Raw genomic sequence first — 5,929 nt, forward strand, 5'->3', positions numbered from 1 at the left:
GATCATAAACCCAAGGCAAAAGGAAAGCAAGGAGAGGCCTCAAAGCCCAAGAAGCACAACTGAAGCTCAATATAGAAAGTGTATAAATAGGATAAAAGTTAAGTTAGAGGGACTGGTACTTTTCACTTTTAGCTAGTTTCCTTTTCTTTGTAATTGAATTCAGAGCTATGATTCACTAAACCCCCTTTTCATTGGGTTAGGGAGCTCTATTGTAATTCAATGAATCAATAATAGTTTATCTTCTTCTTCAATCTTTTCTCTTGAATTTCGTTAGAAAGCTTCTCGATCTAATTCCATTGAGTAGTTGTCTTGGGAAAGAGACCACTCATACTTGGAATCCTTCGGAGCCTTGGGAAAGGAATGGAGGATTCATGCTAGAGAAGCTTTCTCACAGTGGATTGGATTGGGGTTTGGATGGATATTGTGACATGTAATCCTACCAAATTGTGGTTCATGAAATTGTGTGGTATAATCAGTGATCAAGCATCATCTCTTCTTATGAACATTTAAACCAAGGGATTGGGAATTTGTTTGTTTTTAGAGAGCATTGGTGAGCCAAGGAATTGGGATCCAATCATATAAGATTGCCAAGCAAAATTCAATGAATGCATTGGTTGAGGAAGAGATTTACATGTTTTGATTCGGAGATTTCAATATCTCCTAAACCCAATGAATTCCCCATTTCTGATTTCCACTTTCTCTTTACATTCTGCAATTCAATTCTTGCAATCATCCCCATTCCCTTTTAATTTCAGCAATTTACATTCTGCTCTTTAATTCATGCAATTTAAGATTCAGCCATTTAATTTTCTTGTCATTTACTTTTCCCGCCAATTTTACATTCCGCAATTCTCATCTCAAATCTTGATTCCGCTCAACTAGAACACACTTCTAATCCGAATTGCTCACTCAACCAATCCTTGTGGGATTCGACCTCACTCTATTGTGAGTTTTTACTTGACGACGATAACCGGTGCACTTGCCGGAAGGAATTTTGCCGATCGTGCAATTTCCTAAATCGTAGCATAACACGTTTATGCGCATCACATGCGGATTTTGCATGAGTTTAGTGACAAATTGTATGTTGCATTACCCATGACTTGGACTAGAACTTTGATGCACTCTATTGCTTGATTTCAGGACCAAAGGAAGCAAGGAATGGGAGGTAACTTGCAAAGTTAATGAGAAAAGTGATTGCCAATAACGCTCTCGAAGCCATCATTGACCACGTTAAGAGTCACGTTAACTAAGTTAACGAGAACTCTAACGTGGAGAGGGAAAGTTGAGCCAACATTAGTGACACTTAACATTGTCACTAACGTTGGCAAATGCTCATAAGTGGCCACGTTAGAGTCCACGTTAACTTAGTTAACGTGGCCTCTAACGTTAGAAGGGGGGAGAAACGCCAACGTTAGTGACATTCAACATTGTCACTAACGTTGGCCTAAGGAGAAATATACCACGTTAACTCCCACGTTAACTTGGTTAACGTGGGAGCTAACGTAAGAAGCAAGAGTGGTCGAAACATTAGTGACACCCAACATTGTCACTAACGTTGGAAGCAACCACACAACCCCCCAAGGAGACACGTTAACCTCCACTTTAACTTAGTTAACGTGGAAGCTAACGTTGATGAGTGAAAGAATGGCCAACGTTAGTGACACTCAACATTGTCACTAACGTTGGGGAAGGCTAAGCATGGCCATGTTAGAAGCCACGTTAACCTAGTTAACGTGGACTCTAACGTGAGACATAGGGGCACCTTGGAACATTAGTGACAATGTTGAGTGTCACTAACATTCTCGAAGGATGGCAAGCCCACGTTAAAGAGCCACGTTAACTAAGTTAACGTGGGCTCTAACATGGGAACAAAGGGGGCTTTTCAAAGTTATTGGGAATGTTAAGTCTCAATAACGTGTGCAAAGGACTTAGAGGCAACGTTAGTGGCAACGTTTGTGCCACTAACGTTGAAGTTAACATGGCTTTTACTTAGGAACGTTAGTGAGAAAGTTGATTGTCACTAACGTTCTCGAACTCATATTTTCACTAAACGCTAACACCCCTAACGTCCTGAGCTAAAGTCTCTGCCCACTTCACATTTTCTCTCTGCAAGTAAAGCCAAGCCCAAATGAAGAAGAGAACTGCTTCAAACTCAAGATCCAAAGGCCCAAGACTTGAAGAGTCAACTAGAAGCTAAGAAAAGTAGTATATATAGGAGTAGCTTTGAATTGTTTAGGAGTTCTGGAAGTTGGGGGGAAAAGAGAACTACTCTCTGTATTTTACCTTTTCTGCATTTTCTAGTTTTATGATGTATTCTCCATCTTTGTTTTCATTTTCTAGAGCTATGAACAACTAAACCCCTTTCATTGGGTTAGGGAGATCTGTTGTAGTTTGATGGATCAATACTAATTTTCATTATTCTTCTTCTATCTTTTCTCTTGATTTTACTTGAAAGCTTTCGATCTTCATCCAATTGGGTAGTTATCTTGGAAAAGAAGCTATTCAAACTTGGATCTCTTCTGAACCTTGAAAGAGGAATGAAGAGATCAAGCTAGAAATGCTTTCTCATGCTGGACCAAATTGGGTTTGGATGGGTATGTGACTATAACCCTCTCAATACTTGATTTGGAAAATGCATGTGGTATAATGAGTGACCATACTTCATCTCTTCTCATGAGCAATTGACCAAGGAATTGGCTATTGATCAAGATTTAAGAGATTGAATTTGTAATTCAATCAATTAAGATTGCCAAGGAGATCAATGAGTGCATTGATTGAGGAAGAGATGAAAATGAACTTGATCCGGAGAATTGCAACATCTCCTAAGCCCAATGAACTCCCCATCTCTGATCTTACCCATTCTCTTTAATTTCTGCCATTTAATTTTATGAGCAAATCCCCCATTCCCATTTATAATTCTGCAATTTAGTTTCAGTCATTTACTTCTAGTCCTTTAATTCTAGCATTTACTTTTCTGTTATTTACATTCCTGCCATTTTATGTTTTGCAACTCTCAACCCAAATTTTGGATTCGCTCAACTAGAACATTCTTCTAATTAAAGTTGCTTGATCAATCAATCCCTGTGGGATTCGACCTCACTCTATTGTGAGTTTTTACTTGACGACAAATTCGGTATACTTGCCGAAGGAAATTTGTTGAGAGACAGTTTCCACCCGCATCAGAAAGTCGCCGTACCCCTTGCTCATCTTTGAGTGCACCGAGGACGGTGTAAACTTTTAAGTGTGGGGAGGTCGTCCGACCGCTCGGTATTTTTTGGTGACAAGTTTTTAATCCCAATACTTTTGCATTTCATTTTTAGGTCTTTTAGGATTTTTTGTTGCATTGCATATGTATATATTAAGCTTAGTCAAAATCATGATATTATCCAAGGATTTATTTATAGGGCACCCCAATTGAAAAAAAAAATTTTTTTTTTAGAACTTGCTTGAATTATATACTTTGTGGAACATGATTTTTGAGCTAAGAACATAAGCATGTGAGATTTGAGCTTAATTGTGTGGTTACACCATACATAACCACTTATTTTCATTCTTGTGTGCATTATTCTCTTCCTATGATTGTAATCTTTGATTTGTTTGATTCTTTATGTCCATTATTCCATGTATACATGCATTTATATGATTGAGGCCATCATTTCATTTAGTTCACTTACCCAAATAGCCTACCTTTCACCAATCATTGTTAACCAACATTGAGCCTATTTAATCCCTTTTGTTCTTAATTATAGCACATCACTACCCCTAAGTGAAAAACAATAAATATCCCTTAATTTGGATCTTTGATTAGCTTAGGCTAGTGAGGGTGTATATCAATTGGGTATGGGAAACTTGGGACATTGGTTGAGAGAAAAAAAAATGTGTGCTTTTGTATTTTGTTGAATATTTTTGGGAGTTGGGTACATGCTTATGCATTAAATATGTAAAACCATATGCATTGATACGTTTGTATATACTTTAAAAAAAATGATAGAGAAAAAAAAAGAATATATATATATATATAAAGAAAAAAAATAGAAAAAGAAAAAAGAGAAAAAGAAATAAAAAGGGGACAAAAATGCCCCGAAGTAAAGTTCAATAAAAATCAATGCATATGGAATGTGAATCAAAAGAGAATGCATGAGTAGTGAAAAAGTGGGAATCATGGGTAGTTAGGTTGTGTATTAGAGTTGTATAGGTTGTTATATGTGTTTGGTGAGAGCTTAAGTTAATCAAAGATTCAAATCTCAAGCCCACTTGACCATATGCATCCTACCTTGACCCTAACCCCATTACAACCTATGGGAAGTCCTCATGATATTTGTATGCATGCATGAAATAATTGTTGATTGTTAGATGAAAAACAAATCTTGGAAAGCATGATTAGGGGAGAATTGAGTGAATCAACCCCATACACTTGAGCGACTAGAGCGGATACACATCCGGTGAGGGTTCGATTGCTCAATTACATGTTTCCACCCATGATCACCCCTTTTCTTGCAAGTTTGTAAAATCTTTTTAATAATTCAATTCAATTGTGGGTTGAGTGATTGCTATTGCCTTAGCCCTTGTGTTTGTATATGTATTCTTGGAAATTAATTTATTTTGACTAAGTGGATGCATTCATATAGATAGGTTGCATGTAGTTAGTTTGCATTGAATAAATGTTCATACCCCTTTTCTTGTCCTTCTTTATTCTTAGCATGAGGACATGCTTAGTTTTAAGTGTGGAGAGATTTGATAAACCCCGATTTTGTGGTTTATCTTGTGCTTATTTTGGGGGATTTATCACATTTTCTCACATTTATTCAATGAAATAGCATGGTTTTGCAATTCTCCCTTGATTTGTGCTTAAATGTGAAAACATGTTTTTTAGGCTCTAAAATTGGTGATTTTAATTCACTTTAATTCCATTCGATGCCTTGATGTGTTTGTTGAGTGATTTCAGGTTTATAAGGCAAGTATTGGATGGAAGGAATGAAGAAAAAGCATGCAAAGTAGAAGGACTCATGAAGAAATAAAGGAACCGTAAAGCTGTCAAGCTTGACCTCTTTGCACACAAACGACCATAACATGAGCTATAGAGGTCCAAATGAGGCGGTTCTAGTTGCGTTGGAAAGCTAAAATCCGGGGCTTCGAAATGATATAAATTTTGCTATATGTTGCTTCGCGCTCAGGGGCGCACACGCGCCATGTACGCGTGCGCGCCGATGCTGTCCGTGGGTCCACTTTAATGAAATCGACCCCAGCGATTTTGCAGCTCATTTTGGGCCCAATCCAACCCATTTCAGATGCTATTGAACCCAAGGATTGAAGGGGGAATGAACCAAGTAGTCATAGTTTAGTTTTTTCATCATGTTTTAGGGTAGAATTCTAGAGAGAGAGGCTCTCTCCTCTCTCTCGATTTTAGGGTAGTTTTAGTTAATTCTTCTTGGATCCAAGTTTTAATTCTTATTTTGATTTAGTTTCTCCTTTTAATTTCTTGTTGTTATATCTCTACTCTTCTAGTTTTACTTGTCATTTCCTTTATTTTGTTACTTTTATGTTGATGAACCCTTGTTGGATTTCCATTTTCTTTTAATACAATTTTATGTTTGATGTTCTTTTAATTGATGATTTGAATTGTTGATTTATTTTTCTTACAATTGGTAGTTGATAGATTTTACTATTTCTTGTCATTTATTATGCTTTCATTTTATGCCTTCCAAGTGTTTGATAAAATGCTTGGTTGGTCTTTAGAGTAGATTTTGAGCATTCTTGGCTTGGAAAGAGTAATTAGGTAATCTTCAGTCATGAAAACCCAACTTATGTTAGTAATCTAGAGTTGTTAGCTAATATTGTTTCCATTGACGCTAATCTTTTGCTAATTTAATTAGTGAGTTGATTAGGACTTTTGGATTGAGATTAGCTAGTCTTATTAGACTTTCTCTCA

This window comes from Arachis ipaensis, chromosome B10 (genome assembly GCF_059453495.1).
Source record: "Arachis ipaensis isolate K30076 ecotype BB chromosome B10, ASM5945349v1, whole genome shotgun sequence".
In the NCBI taxonomy this organism is placed as follows: Eukaryota; Viridiplantae; Streptophyta; class Magnoliopsida; order Fabales; family Fabaceae; genus Arachis; species Arachis ipaensis.